Here is a 15,763-nt window from a genome sequence, read left to right as displayed (position 1 = left end):
ACCCATCAAGAAGAAGGTATATAAGAGGAAAGAGTAGTTAACAGTAATAAATGTATAAATAAAGGAATAGATGACCTGCTTATTAAATTTTTAGATGACTCAAAACTAAGAAAGATAAGTAATACATTGGGTGATCTCATTTAAAAAGGTCTTTTAGCTAAATATATTAAGATGAAATTTAATGTATGGATAAGTTATCTAAGTCTTATATTAGAGTGAAAAATCAGATTCATGAATACAACATGGAAAAGGTATATCTGGATAGTTCTTTTGAAAACTATCTGGACATTTGAGGAGAGTATAAACTCAATATAACTAAAAATGTGATATTTCTATTCTTTTATTATCAGTAATCCTTTATCAGTGTGTGATAGTACCATTGTTTCTCATCTCAATATTTTCTAAGAATTTTTCTAAAATCAGTTGAAATAACATAAATTTTAGTTTTGTTTATTTTTTTTAAATGCATATGTTTCTTGAATTTGTATGTGTGTATGTAAAAACATTCAATAGCTTTTTCAAATAGGAGAGTGCAGTACTTTTACATTTAAGGTTATAATTGTTTGATTTTTTTTTATGGTACTATAATTTGGTAATGTTATTAACAAAAAATAATTGCTTCTTTTTCAACAATATTAATAAAATGTGATATAATTGAAAATAATTTGTGATTTAGACTTACCTATGTGGACTTCAAATTCTAGTCTTGCTAGAATTTGAACAAATCTTGATTGAACAAATCAATTAATTTCACTGATCCTTGGTTTCCTTATCTGTAAAATAAGAGGTTTGATTTAGTCAAGTTCTAAAGTTCTATGCTATTGTAAGTTCTGAATGGTGATGAGAGCAACATAAATCAAAACCAAAAACAAATAAACAAACAAAACCTAACATGATTTTTAAGCTATATTAATTGAAGTGGAGACAATTTTCATTTTATGTAAATTTGTATTATACAAATTTGACATTATATGAAGCATTCTAAAAGAAATCTGCATTCCATCACCCCCCCCCAAAAAAAAAACAAACCAAAAAAACCCAAAAAAACCCAAAACCAAAAACCAAAACACCTGTCCAAACTTTACTCAGTAGTACTGATGAGGTTTAGATTCAGGGAACCAAAATGAAATTAGGGTTTCTGGTGGTCAGGGAGTTAAATGATAAGGTCTAGTGGCAGGTTTGGGATTCAGGGAACCAAATGGAGAGGTTTGGCTCCCCTGCTCCCATTTGGGATTCAGCGCAAGGGTAGGGAGTTTTGGGGACTCTCTTCTGGTGGTGCAGAGATTCTCTGTAAAGGAATTTACGGACCTGAAATCTTAGATTGATAAAAGAAGTTTATTATAGGAATTGGAAGTAAAATTAGAAATCCTGGCAGAGAGGCATAAAGTCTGGTTAGGGAAATAGGTGAGGGTAAGGAGAGGATAATACTGGAAAAGATTATTATTCCAGCAGGCAGATCTCTGGAAAATGAAGTTTTGCACTGAGAATGAAGTTCTCAGTGGGCAGAAAGACCTGGTAGTAAAGGGAAATGCCAAGGTCCATCTGCAAAGATCCTAGTTGATAGAAGTTCATTATATTGATTGTCTTGGTGGGAATTGGGACATCAGAACCAGTGGGGGCTGGGCTATCCAAGCAAGTCAGAATGGGGACTGGGACAACCAGAGCAGATCAGAACCAGTGGGGGCTGGGAGAGACCAAGTTGGCTCAGATCCAGTGGGGGCTGGGACAAGCCCGGATCTCCTATTGGAATTCTTTGGATGCTTTTGACCAGGATTTGTGAATCAAAGACCCTGGCTTTCAGGAAAGACAACTTTTTCTGGAGAGGATATGCCTCAGCCAGGAGGGGCTGGGAATCTGAAAGGAATCATGAATCAATAGGAAATAGTTTCTTAAAGGGATCACAACTTCAGTACTTCCCTCCCTCTCTGTGTCTCCACTTCTGCTCCATTGCTTGGTACTCTGTAGACTCCTCCTCCCCCTAAAAAATAATCTTAGAAAAAACTATTCCTCAAGTGAAAGCAGAAAAAGGATGAGTAGAGAGCTTGTGACCACTATTCCTGGTTCATAGAAGATTGTATTGAGACCTTGAAACCTTGTTCCATTCTACTCACCTGCCCACATGTCCAATTCCTCACTGAATCTGTGATCTCAATCTTATTCCTAGATATCTGTCTTCTGTCTACCAGTGCTTGAATTCTCACGTATGTGTCCCCAATACCCAAGCATGCTCCTTTTCTCTCTTGGTTCTCTGTTCCTGATCCCCAAGTATCCACGATCTGTGTGCCTGCTCCTTCTCGCCATGGTTACATAGCCTCCTTCCTGCCACTCTTTTCTCCCTTCCCCATGGGCAAATTCACATCACATAAAAATCATTCTGTATACAAGTCTGGGAATGTCCCGCTTATGTAAAGTGAAAACCTTGACCACATTTTAGGTAGGTGTTGATAAACTGGAGAGTGTGTGGAAGTGGACCTGGATGGCATAAAGGCCTTGAGATCAAGCTATAGACAATCATTTGAAGGACTTAAGGGTGTTTAGCTTGGAAAAGAGCAGATCTTGGAAAAGAAAAAATATAGATCTGAAAGATGGAAGAGAATTGACCCCAGAGGGCAGATCCAGGAGCAATATAGATGGAAGCTGCAAAGAGGCAGATTTCAATTCAGTCTAAATAAAAGCTCTCTAACATTGTCAGCTATGTAAAGGTGGCCCGGTCTGCCTCTGAGAGCAGTGGTGCTTCTTCTGGAGCTTTTCCAGCAGATTCTGGGTGGCCACAGGGATGTCTGGGAATGTTGTAGAAGAGATCCTCAGGCAGGTCTACAGTAAGCTTAGAATGGTCTTTAAAGCCCTTGTTAAATCGAGACTGTTATTATGGAAGGATTAAGAGGTTTTGAATATGAATGATTAAGGGGGTTAAGGTTGCATCTTTAAGAGAAATCAGAGTTAGAGGAGAGGCAAATTTAGGGAGAAAGTTGATTATTTAAGTTTTGGATATGTTGAATTTCAGGTACCCTTAGGGGATATAGGTAGACATACTAGGCTGGAGTTTAGGAATAAAAGAGAGATCACAGATACAGATTTTTGGGTAATCTGTGTATAACAATTGAATCAGATATTCTGAGCTGGAAGGTAAAAAGAGAAAGGATTGCATTTTAGGAGGACACTCAAACCATGGAATTTTGATGAAGAATCAGCAAAAGAGATTGAGGAATAGTCAGGTAGGTAAGAGAACCAAGAGAATACAGTGTCTTTAAAGTTAACATTAACCAAGTACCCAGAATAAGGGAAGCGAGTGTTTAGTAGTATGAAAAACTGACTGCCGCAATCATAATGTTGTTGTTCAGTCATTTCATTTATATCTGATTCTTCATGATCCAGTTTGGGGTTTTCTTGGCAAAGATTGGTTTGCCATTTCCTTCTCCAGCTCATTTTATCGATGAGGAAATTGAGGAAATGGGATTAAGTGATTTGCCCAAGGTCACAGAACTAGAAAGTATCTGAGACTGGATTTGAACACAGGTCTTCTGGGCCACCTACCTGCTCTCATAAAGAATGAGGACTGAGAACAGGACCATAGATTTCACAGTTAATATTCTTAGCAACTTTTGAGAAAAATATCTTAGTAGAAGAATAGGATTGAAAGGCTAACTGCAAAAGCATTGAGGAATGAATAGGTAATAGTAAGGGAAGATGTTAAGAAGAGAGATAGAGGACAATAGCTCAGTGGGATAATGAGGTTTAAGGAAGGTTTTTTTTCCTGTTCAAATGCCCTTTCTGTGTAGTTTATATTTCTTCCTAGATCCTATGTTTTCTAGTTTTCCTTTCCATACTTAAGGCTGGGTGTGCTTCTTTCTACTTCCATAGGACTCCTCTCCCCATTCTTCCCTGATTCTTTTGTAATTTTTCTCTCTTGGGTTCTTCTCCATGAAGTGAAGTGAGGAGTAATAACCCTCTAGTCTCCAAAGTGCTATTTATCTCAAATTCAGAAAATAGGACTTTATTGAATTGTATTTCCCTACTGATATATCAAGATTGGTAGGAGCAGATTAATGCTTTTAGAGAAAAGACAAAACATTGAATAGGAAGAATGGGAAAGCAAATCATTTCAAGGGAGCTTGAGTTTCAAACCCAAGGTGAATTCAGTATTCCATCTGGAAAGTGGGAGATCTTCAAGTAACTTATATTCTAAAAGCTGCATTCCCCTCATATTCTGAAGGGGAAAGCAAACGTAAAAACTGGGTTCTTAAAAGATATATACAGAGTAAATGGAAGGTAATCTTAGAGGGGAAGGCATAAAAAGCTGGATAGACCAGGAAAGGCCTCCTGAAGAAGAAGGTGGGATTGGAGCTAAGAGTAAGAGTGAGCAGGGAAAAAATTAAGAGATCTGGGGGACAGATATGTAAAGACACAGAGAAGAGAATAGGGATTCCAGGGGATGCAAAACAGCAAGGACATTTATGTGTCTGGATTATTGTGTGCATAGGGCAAGAAGACTAGAAAAGTAAGAAGAGGCCAGGTTCTCTGCCCCTTAGAATTCCTTGCTTTCTTTATGACATAAATTGATTACCACTTTCTTTAGTAAGTTTTTCTGGCCCAGTTGCTAGTGTCTTCGTCACCAAAACTACTGTCCATTTACTCTATAAATATCTTATAAGTACAATATATATATTTGTCTCTCCCATAAAATATAAGTTCCTTGAGAACAGGGACTGTTTTTCTTTTATTTTGTGTCCCCAGTGTTTTGAACAGTGCCTGACCTAATAGGTTGGTTGGTTGATTGATGTTTTTAGTAAAGTGGTTAGGGGACAGAAACCCAATTTCAAGGAGTTGAGAGAATCTAATGGGAGCACTGGATGGGTTTTTCAAAAAAGATTGATATGAAGTACAGGAGAGAAAAGGGATGGATATACCATTAATGGTCTATGGAAAATTCTTAAAAAAAATTTTTTTTAAGTATTTGATAAATTAGGAGAGTGAGGGATAGTTTACCTGTCAGAGCTTTTTTTTTTTTTTTTTTTTTTTTTTTTTTTTTTTTTTAAATAATAATAACTTTTTACTTTTCACAATAAATTCAAAGATAGTTTTCAACATCCACCCTTGCAAACCTTGTATTCTAAAATTTTCACCCTTTCTCCAATATAGATTACACATATGCAATTCTTCTAAACATATTTCCATGTATAGCATGTTATGTAAGAAAAAACCAGATCAAATGGGAAAAAAATGAGAAAGAAAAAAACCCAAGCAAACAAGCAACAACAACAAAGGTAAAAATAGTATGCTTTTTCCCACATTCAGTCTCCACAGTTCTCTCTCTGGATGTAGATGATTCTTTCCATTACAAGTTTCTTGGAATTGCCTCGAATCACTTCATTATTTAAAAGAGCCAAGTTCATCACAGTTGATCATCACATAATCCTCTTGTTACTATGGACAATGTTCTCTTGGTCCCACTCAGTTCACTTAGCATCAGTTCATATAAGTCTATCCAGGCTTTTCTGAAATCAGCCTGTGCATCATTTTGTATAGAACAATAATATTCTATTACATCCATAAACTGTAACTTATTCAGCTGTTCCCCAACTGATGGGCATCTACTCAGTTTCTAGTTCCTTGCCACTACAAAAAGAGCTGCTGCAAACATTTGTATACATCTGGGTTCTTTTCCCCTTTTTATGCAGCTCTTATGGCCAGAGAACTAGAAAACATTATGAAATGCAAAATAGATAATTTTGATTACATTAAATAAAAAAAAAATGCACCAACAAAATTAATGCAGCCAAAATTAGAAAGGAAGCAGAAATCTGGGAGGAAATTTTTTTTATGACAAGTGTTTCTAATGAAGGCCTCATTTCTAAAATATACAGAGAACTAAGTCAAATTTATAAGAATACAAGTTATTCCCCAAATACTCAAAGGATACGAACAGCCAATTTTCACATGAAGAAATTAAAGCCATTTATAGTCATATGAAAACGTACTCTAAATCATTATTGATTAGAGAAATGCAAGTTCAAACAATTCTGAGGTACCACTACATACCTATAAGATTGACTAAGATAACAGGAAAAGGTCATGGTGAATGATGGAGAAGATGTGACAGAACTGGAACACTAATTCATTGTTGGTGGAGTTGTGAACTTATCCAAGCCATCTTGGAGAGCCATTTGGAACTATATACAAAGGACTTTAAAACTGTATATTCTTTGATCCAGCAGTGTCACTACTAGGTCAATATCCCAAAGAGATCAAAAGAGAGGGGAAAGGACCCACATATGCAAGAACTTTGGAGTAGTTCTATTTGTGGTGGCAAGGAACTAGAAATTGATGGAAGCCCAACACCTGGGGAATTGTATGAGAATATTAATGGAAAATTATTGTTCTATAAGAAATGATGAGCAGGATGATTTCAGAAAAGTCTAGAAAGACCTATATGAACTGATGCTGAATGAAATGAGCAGAACCACGAGAATATTATACACAGTCACAGCAAGATTGTGATGATCAACTATGATAGATTTAGTCTTCTCAGCAATGCTGTGATCCAAGACAATTCTAATAAACTTGGGATGGAAAATGCTATCCACATTCAGAGAGAGAACTATGGAGACTGAATGTGGAGAGAAGCATAGTGTTTCTTCCTTTCCCCCCCTCCCCCCTTTTTTTTTTTTTTTAAGTTAAAAGCCTTTAATTACACAACTGCAGAAGTGGGTATCCTATAGAATAAGAACCCTTGGAATCAGTAGTTCTCCTTTTTTATACCTGAAACTCAGGGTTCTCCCTTCATGCTGTTTTGGCTGAGTACCAGAGAGCACAACTTATGAGGAGTATGTTATTCTCCCATGTGAATGTGAGTTTCCATCCATATATCATTATTTCTCCCTTGATGTTCACCTTATTTAGACATAGTTCAGGCCTTTCCCTTATTCCTTATTGGCTAGGTACTATCCTATCTGAGGAGTCCATTTCACCCATCTGAGTCTAAGTTTCCTCCTCTAATCACATCATTACATCCGTTCCCTTTCCTCTCCTCCCCCTTCCCCCCGCCCCCCCCCCCCCCCCCGCCCCCAGTGGTTCTCTACTTCTCATAACAACAGTGTTTCTTATTCTAAATTTCTAACCTTGATTACTTTTTCTTTTTTAATTTTTGTTTCTGAATCCCCCATCCCTGATTATATTTTCCTTTTTAAATTTTTATTTCCTAGTTCTCCTAGCCTCCCTTTCTTAGGTTTCAATTTTCTAGTTTAATTTTTCTGTATTCCTTTAATTTAATTTTTAATAACTGTGGAAACTAAACCCCATTCAATTCTCATATCTTCCCCTTTTTTATTCATAATTTGGTTTCCACATCCTTTTCTAGTCCCTTAAATTTGTCTAATACTTTTTTCTTCCCTCTTTATATGTTTTCCTGTTCTTACCTTCCTCAGATTAGTCTCTTAACCTCTGCACAAATCTGACACAGGACCCACCAGAATAGGAATGTTTCAAATCCAGAGGCCACTTGATTTCTAACTTTGAATTCATCAGGCATTCCTATTGGCTTACTTTTCCTAAACCAGTCTTAATTTCTTCTTTGAATACTAGGGTAAAAAGAATAGCCAATTGTACCAGTGTATAGGTGCCCTCCCAGTTCCTAGGCAAAGTAGGCCTAAAAATGCTGCCTTCAAAATACCATCCAAGGTTTTCTTGGGGTATGTCCCTCCTTGATAAATTTGTAGAGCTTTCCTCAGATACATTCCAGACTTATACATACTGATAAGGTCCCTAAGCTTTGGAAGCTTTCACCCTGCCAAGAGAAGCAAACTGAGTGATTTCCAGTGCTGGGACAAGTGGCTGATAGATTCCCTCACAGAAAGGGATAGGTAAAACAAATCACTGTAATTCTCCCCAGGAGTATTATTTTGGAATAGGAGAACCAGAACTATATTATCTTTACCTTTTTAAAAAAAATTATATGCTTTTTCTTTCTTAGGATTATTCCCTTCTTTTCTGATTTTTCTTTTACAACATGACTAACATGGAAATATGTTTAAAATGATTGTACATGTGTAATTTATATCAGATTGCTTGGGGAAGAAGGAGGTAGGAAAGGGAGAGAGAAAAAGAAATTTGGAACTCAAAATCTTATGGCTATCTTTACATGTAGTTGGAGAAATAAAATATTAAATATAAAATAAAAATTTCAAAAAAGCATTTGATAGACTTAAGCATGTTTAAATCATATGAGAAAGAACCTTGGAAAGATTAAATTCAAGATGCTTTTCCCAAACATATCATTTTTGGAATGTGATTTCTTCCTAAAATGTCTTTGAAACTTGCTTGTTCAGATACCATCTTAGCCTTCTGTGCTTTTAAAGCTTCCTTATTCTGCAAATGGGGAAACTGAACCCCAGTGAAATTAATGATTTGCCTAAGATCACACAAGTATCAAGTGCAAGAAACAAGATTCAAATTCAATTCTAAAGATTCTTTCATTCCTAAGCCAGTCTTCTTTTAATTGGATATTGTCAGAATGAGGGATGTGAGGGTTCAGATATTTTGCCAGAGTCAGACTGTACCTGGAATTTTGTGTGAAAATAGTTTTATTTTTTAAAAAATTTTTAATTTTATACTTTATGTAATTATTTTATTTTTTTATTAAAGCTTTTTATTTTTTCAATACATATGCGTGGATAATTCTTTAACATTAGCACTTGCAAAACCTTGTGTTCTAATTTTCTCTCCCTTCCCCCATGCCCTCCCCTAGATGGCAAGTAGTCCAATGTATGTTAAGCATGGTAGAAATATATGTTAAATCCAATATATGCATATGTATTTATACAGTTATTATGCTGCACAAGAAAAACCAAATCAAACCAGTTAAAAAAAATAAAAGAAGCAGAATAAAATGCAAGTAAACAACAGCAAAAAGAATGAAAATACTATGTAGTGAATCACATTCAGTTCCCACAGTCCTCTCTCTGGGTGTAGATTGCTCTCTTCATCACTGGACAACTGGAACTGGTTTGAATCATCTCATTGTTGAAGAGAGTCACGTCCATCAGAACTGATCATCATATAGTCTTCTTGGTGCCATGTATAATGATCTCCTGGTTCTGCTTATTTCACTCAGCATCAGTTTATGTAAGTTTCTCCAAGACTCTCTGAAATCATCCTGCTGGTCATTTCTTACAGAACAATAATATTCCATAATATTCATATGCCATAATTTATTCAGCCATTCTCCAATTGATGGGCATCCACTCAGTTTCCAGTTTCTGGCCACTACAAAAAGGGCTGCCACAAACATTTTTGTACATGGGTGTCCCTTTCCCTCCTTTAAGATCTCTTTGGGATATAAACCGAGTAGAAACACAGCTAGATCGAAGGATGTGCACAGTTTGATAACTTTTTGAACATAGTTCCAAACTGCTCTCCAGAATCGCTGAATCCATCCACAACTCTGCCAACAATGTATCAGTGTCTCAGTTTTTCCACATCCCTCCAACATTTGTCTTTTCCTGTCATCTTAGCCAATCTAAGAGGTCTGTAGTGCTATCTCAGAGTTGTCTTAATTTGCATTTCTCTGATCAATAGTGATTTGGAGCTAGGTGCCTCATTTTAGTAAGGCAGTTAATAAAAGGGAGAGTCCAGGAGTCTCTAAGAGACTATGCTGGTGAAAGACCTTGAGATCATGTTATATATGTATATATATATATATATATATATATATATATATATATGTATATCAGTTAATGAAATTGGAACTATTTAGCATGGAGAGAGAAAATTGTGGGGAGGGTCATAGTAGTTTTTTGTGCACAGGGAATTGGGCTTGTTCTGCTCTGCTGCAGAAGGCAGGACTACAATAAGGGGTGAAAATTATTGAAAAATTTATATAGATACCCTATAAATTAAAATTACCCTAAAGTCCTTCCTAAAACTAGAGTTATCCAAAAGTGAGATAGATTGTCTCTGGAGGTAATAATTTTCCCCCTCACTAAACTTCAGGCAAAGACTGGATGTATGACTACTTAAGTATGACTACTTAGGGAAGATGTAAAGGAGATTCTTATTCTGATAGAGAATTACTTGATAACACTTCTGGACTTCTCTGGTTCTATGGGGCTAACTTTCAGCTGGTAACATTCAGGTATATGCAGCAGAAGGGATGTGGGGGATAGTACAGTGGCCCCTCCATTCCACATATTCCTTTCCTTCAATGGATTATAGAGTTTTGTGAGCTGTCAGGAGCCAGTTTGAATTGGTTCAGTCCAGTCCCCACTATGGCTTATGGTATATACACCATTTTTATTGTTAAGTGACTGATCCCCATCCATTTGCTTGCTGTGGTGCAGTTTTTAATCTTTACTTTTTTGTTTGGTGTCTTGGGTCATAATTAAAATTGTGATTCTTGGTTTTCCTTGCTTTTTTTTTTTAAATCAACTTAGAGAATATTTTCTAATCATATTAACCCACTGGAAAATAGAGCATTGGTTTGTGCCAAATCAGCTCTTTGCCTAAGGGCTCTATGTAGGTGGCTCTGGGCCTTTGAACTGATTGAACAACCTTCTGCATGTCTGATTCCTTTTCCCTTTCAAATTTTTTCCCTATATGTAACCCTGGGGCTGCAGGGGCCACAGGAACTACATCTATATAACTGGATATTGTCTCCTTTTCAACTATTTGTGAGTAATATTAGAGTCTTGTTCACCAATGTCTCATGTGATATTATCCTTCCCTTGAACCACTGCCTTACAAAATTGATGGCAACCCAAAAATTAGAAGCAGTTACAATGTTCAGAGCCCTCAATTGAGAAGATTCTTAACATTTAGGCAAAGGTTTGGTTTTCTGTATCAACTTAAATTTATGATTATCTCTAGCTAATCTTAACTTCTTTATGGATGAAGCAAAATTCAGGTTACAGGAAAACAGTTGAGTAAATAAGTGAGCAGTATCTATTAATAGATAAGACACTTACTGGGGTAAAGTGGGGAAAAAGCAAACCTTTCTTTGAAAATTCCCCCAGTATTGGAAGAAGTAGCTCCAACTGGTTGCTTTAGCATGAGTCTTCTTTCTGTGAGAAAGCTATAGGGTCAGTGGTTGAACTCCTTGATCTCTCTCCTCTCGGCTGTACCTCAGCTGTATTTTTTCTTCTCCTTTTGCGTGTTGCCCAAATACTTTTGATTGTTTCAAGGTCAGTTCTAGAGATTCATTTACTTCTCCCAAATCCCTAGCTTCTTTTCCATGTCCTTTAGGGAAATTTAAAACTCTCATTGTAGCAGAAAAAAACTCATATCAATATTTCAATATTTTTTTTTTCTTGAGTTGGGAAGGAATATACTGCCAAAGATTTTTCAGGACTTTAAGCCATCCTCAAAAGGCAACAAGACTTGCTGGAATTGCTGTTAAAAATGCTTCAACAAAATATTTTTAAGCTAGATTTTCTTCTTTCACTTTTTTATTTTTGGAAACTATGCTTATTTTTTTGAAAACATAATTTTATTTATATCATTAAATATTTCCCAATGTAATTGGGAAATTTTTTTAACATTTAATTTTTAAAAAATTTTAGTTCCAAATTCTCTCCTTCCTCTTGCCCCTCCCACATTCCTTGAGATGGCTATTAATATGATATCAATTTTAGATGTGAAGTTATACAAAACTTTTTTCCATATTATGAGCTAGATAAGAAGGGAGTGAGGAAGTTAGAATTTCTGGAATAGGAAATCTCTGGCCAAAGGTACAAGTTGGGAGTGCATAGAGCAAAACACTTTCCAATTTGGCTTGAATTCCTGAGAGTACAAGATGGGGCATAGAGAGATAAGATTGAATAAAGAGATTGGAGCTGAATCTTGAAAAAAAGACCTTGAATACCAGGCTTGAATTTTCTTTGGTGGGTAATTTTTCTCTCTACTAATGAATTCAAGAATATGTGTCTAGAAGTAGTACAGGTCACATAGCATAATTTTATAGCTTTTCAATTCTAACATCCTATGGATCTCTTCTTTCTTTAGCATTCTATGTTTCCATGATTTTATGGCTCCAATTCATGTTTCTGACTAGATTGTTATTACTTTTTTAGTAAAAATAACCTTCTGGAGATCCTTTACTTAGTTGGAAATATGACCCATTTCCTGCTTCTAGAGAGCAGGAAGCTAATTGATCCTGGGTTGTTTGAATCCATGTTGTCAGAAAGAATATAGGATGAAACACTTCATATATTTTCCCCCCTCCGTGGGAGAGTTCAGTAATTGGGCACATCTTTTTCTGTATGTGGCCACCAGCTAGCCTGCATAAAAGGAGAAAGAGAAGATGGGTTCTAGCATGAAGCTTCAGGAAAAGGAGAGAAAAGTCAACTATAAGAAAAAATTTCATTTGAGGTTTCTTTATACAGCTTTTCCATTTATTAGCTAACCCCTTTCTTAAAGGAACCAAACTTAATTTAGCTCAATTCCCAACTTTTATAAGAAGCCTTTTCTCATTCCTTCCATTTTCCAAGGAAAAACAATTAGGGAGTTCATGAATTAGGGTTCTGTTTACAATTCTTTTGAATGGTAATTTTTTTGGTTCAATTCAAGTTCTATCTTATGAATTGATTATAGTTTCTATCACAAGATAGATTTGGTTGAGTAGAATATAGACTATATAAAGAGAAGCAACTCTGGGGAAAACTCTGACATTTATCTAGTATCTGGAAGTATTTAAAGCAGAGTCCAGTTAGGAAATATTTATCAGCTTAAGAAGGCACTTTAATCAACAAATTCAATGAATATCCACAAAGTGAAAGGCATCTTTCTTTTTAATATCTCAAGCAATTTGGGGCAGCTAGGTGGTGCAGTGGATAGAACATTAGCCCTGAAGTCAGGAAGACCTGAGTTCAGATCTGGTCTCAGATACTTAACACTTCCCAGCTGTGTGACTCTGGACAAGTCACTTAACCCCAATTGCCTCAGCAAAAAAAAAAAAAAAAAAAAGAATATTTCAAGCAATTCTCTAAGACCATAAGCTATAGAGAAATTGCTGATCTGTGTTGGTGGAGGTTTTTTCACACGAGGAAATGCCCACATTGATGGACTCACAAGTAATGATCCTCTCCTCTCCCTCCTTCCTCCCAACAAAACAAACTTGACTGCATAGAGCTATCATGAGGGATATATGAGAAAACATATAAAAAAGTATAAATTATTTTATAAATATAAGCTGCTCTCAGTTGTAGAATCATTATTAAAACATGAATTAGTTATATGTTGCTGTTTTGGTTGCTTTCATTATTAATCTTTCTTTCAGAATATTTTGCAGTCATAGTTCTCATTTTTGAGCAGTTTTCCTATCTTTGCAAATGCTTTGGCATTGACTTTGATTCTTTTCTTTACCCTAACATCCAATCAGATTATATCTTATAGAATCTAGCATTACAACATCTCACATCTCACATCTTCTTTACTTTCACAAGTGACCACCCAAATTCAGACCCTCACTTCTTGTCATCACTCTAGCCTTAGTAATTATTCTCACTTCTCCTGGTTTCTCTTCTTTTCTAATCTGCTTTCAGACAGCTACCAAAATAATCTTTTTGCCTAATTTTGACTATGTCACTTCTCTGGTCAAAACTCATCAGTGACTCCCTCTTGCTTATAAAATAAACTATAAACTCTTGGTCCTGGCATTTAGGCCCTCCACAGATTGGCTTCAGCCTATTTTACCACTAAAACTCTTCTTTATGCACCGTATTCTCTAGCTAAACTTGACTCTTAATGATTCTTCAATCATCTCCTGTCTTTCTCCCATTTCCATGCATTTATATGAGTCATCATTTTTGCCTGGGAATACTCCCTCTTCAACTCTGCTTCTAGAAATCCTTTTCTCCCCTCAAGGCCCAACTTAAGTACTGCTTTTTTTTGGTGAAGTATTATTCCCCACATCCTCCCAGCTGAGAGTCATCTCTCCTGTCTGACATTTTCCAAAGACACTTTATCTAGAACTGTCCTTTTTTCCTATCGCATTCTACCTTGTATAAATTTTATGCATGTATGTACTATGTACCTTATCTTCCATAGAAATTGCATACTTCATAACTAGAAGGACTGTGCCCACTTTTGCCTTTGGAACCACAATACAGAACTTAGGACCTTCTATGTAAGTAGGGCCTATTTAATTGTTAAATGATTATATCCACATGTATTAATTGAAATTCTAATTAACTATTTCAGCCCAGCTCAAATGTCCTTCTGACTTAAAGCCTTTCTTAAGTATTACTCCCGCCAAAAGAATAGGAGGTGACTCCTCTGCCCTCAGATATTACATAGCATTTTACTTATAACTATTTTATATAGGTTCTATTTTGTATAACATTTATTGTACTACCTCATTCCACCCCTATCTCCTTTTAGATTGTAAGCTGTACATAGACAAAAACCATGCATCTTAGCAAAATTGTATACCTTTTCCAGTATCTGGCATAATAATGTCTCAATCTAATATGTATAAAACAACTCATTATCTTTTTCCCCAAGCTCTTTATTCTTCCAAACTTTCTTATTATTGAGTACTATCATTTTCCTAGTCACCCAGGAATGAAACTTTGTTCTCATTCTGGATTCTTCACTTGCATTTTTCCCACATATCTGGTCTGTTATCAAGTCTTGTCATTTTTACCTTCACAATGTCTCATATTTGTCTTTTTCTTCATTGACATACCTGTCATCCTGGTGCAACTTCTTTTCACCTTACACCAAGACTATAGTATAGTCTACTGTCTGAAACCCCTGCCTCAAGTCTCCCTGAGTGAGGCCATCTTCCAATCAATCGCCAAAGTGTCTTCAAAGTCAAAAGTCAGACCGTCTGACCATGTCCTTTTCCCCTAATCCCTACCTACCACAGTAAACTCCCTCGATTCCCTCTTAGCTCCAGCATGAGATTTAAGATCCTTATTTGGTCTTTAAAGCTCTTTACCACCTACCCTCTTTCTACCGTCCCAGTTTTTTACACCATAATCTAGTGACCCCTCCTTGCTGTTTTGATGTTCTTTACCTATAATATTTCATCTTCTGATACTGATTTTTCATATTTTTTATCTCTGGAATGTTCTTCCTAACCTCTTGGCTTCTGTCAAGACTTAACTCAATTCCCAACTTTTATAAGAAGCCTTTTCTCATTCCTTCCATTGCTAATGTCTTCCCTCTGAGATGCTTTTCCACCTATTCTGTATGTATTTTATATATATAAGTAATTATTGGCATTTTATTGGCTTCTCCATTATAATGAGCACTCCCTGAAAGCAAGGACTTTTTTTTGCCTTGTTTCATAGCACAGTGCCTGGCACAAAGTAGGCACTTAATAAATAATGCTATATAATCAGTTAGTGTTTGAGAAATGTTTGTGGAGTGATTGATGTTGTGATGATGAATTCAAGAAAGATTCCTGAAATGACCAGAAGCCTTTTTTGGTTCTGACCTTCCATCATTGATTTTATGAATTCAAGAAATGTTTATCAAATTAATAAATGAAAATACTTAAGTTCCTATAAAGGGAAATCATATGTTATCAGTACATATGTGATTAACAAAGAACCAATGGATATTTCCTTGTTATGTTTTCTGTCTCATTCCTAAAATTCCTATAAGGCGGTGTAAGGGTCAATTGCTCTTGCCTGACCTTGGACCCTTACAGGGCAGCTCCTCTCATTCCTATGATCTTACCAGTAGAATCACAAAATCTCAGAAATTTGAGATCATTTAGTCTATTGCCCAGCTTTATATCTGAACCTCACTCTGTTAGTATTAC

The 15,763-nt window shown here is 36.0% G+C and overlaps 1 protein-coding gene across 2 annotated transcripts in view; it reads left to right on the top strand.

The window, feature by feature from the left end:
* Positions 1-15,763, top strand: part of WDR25 (WD repeat domain 25) — a 242,503-nt gene that overhangs the window by 186,390 nt on the left and 40,350 nt on the right. The window lies entirely within an intron of this gene.

The sequence above is a fragment of the Antechinus flavipes genome, chromosome 2, assembly GCF_016432865.1.
Source record: "Antechinus flavipes isolate AdamAnt ecotype Samford, QLD, Australia chromosome 2, AdamAnt_v2, whole genome shotgun sequence".
NCBI lineage: Eukaryota > Metazoa > Chordata > Mammalia > Dasyuromorphia > Dasyuridae > Antechinus > Antechinus flavipes.
The sequence above is the reverse complement of the archived record's forward strand: the minus strand, read 5'-3'. Positions and strand labels throughout refer to the sequence as shown.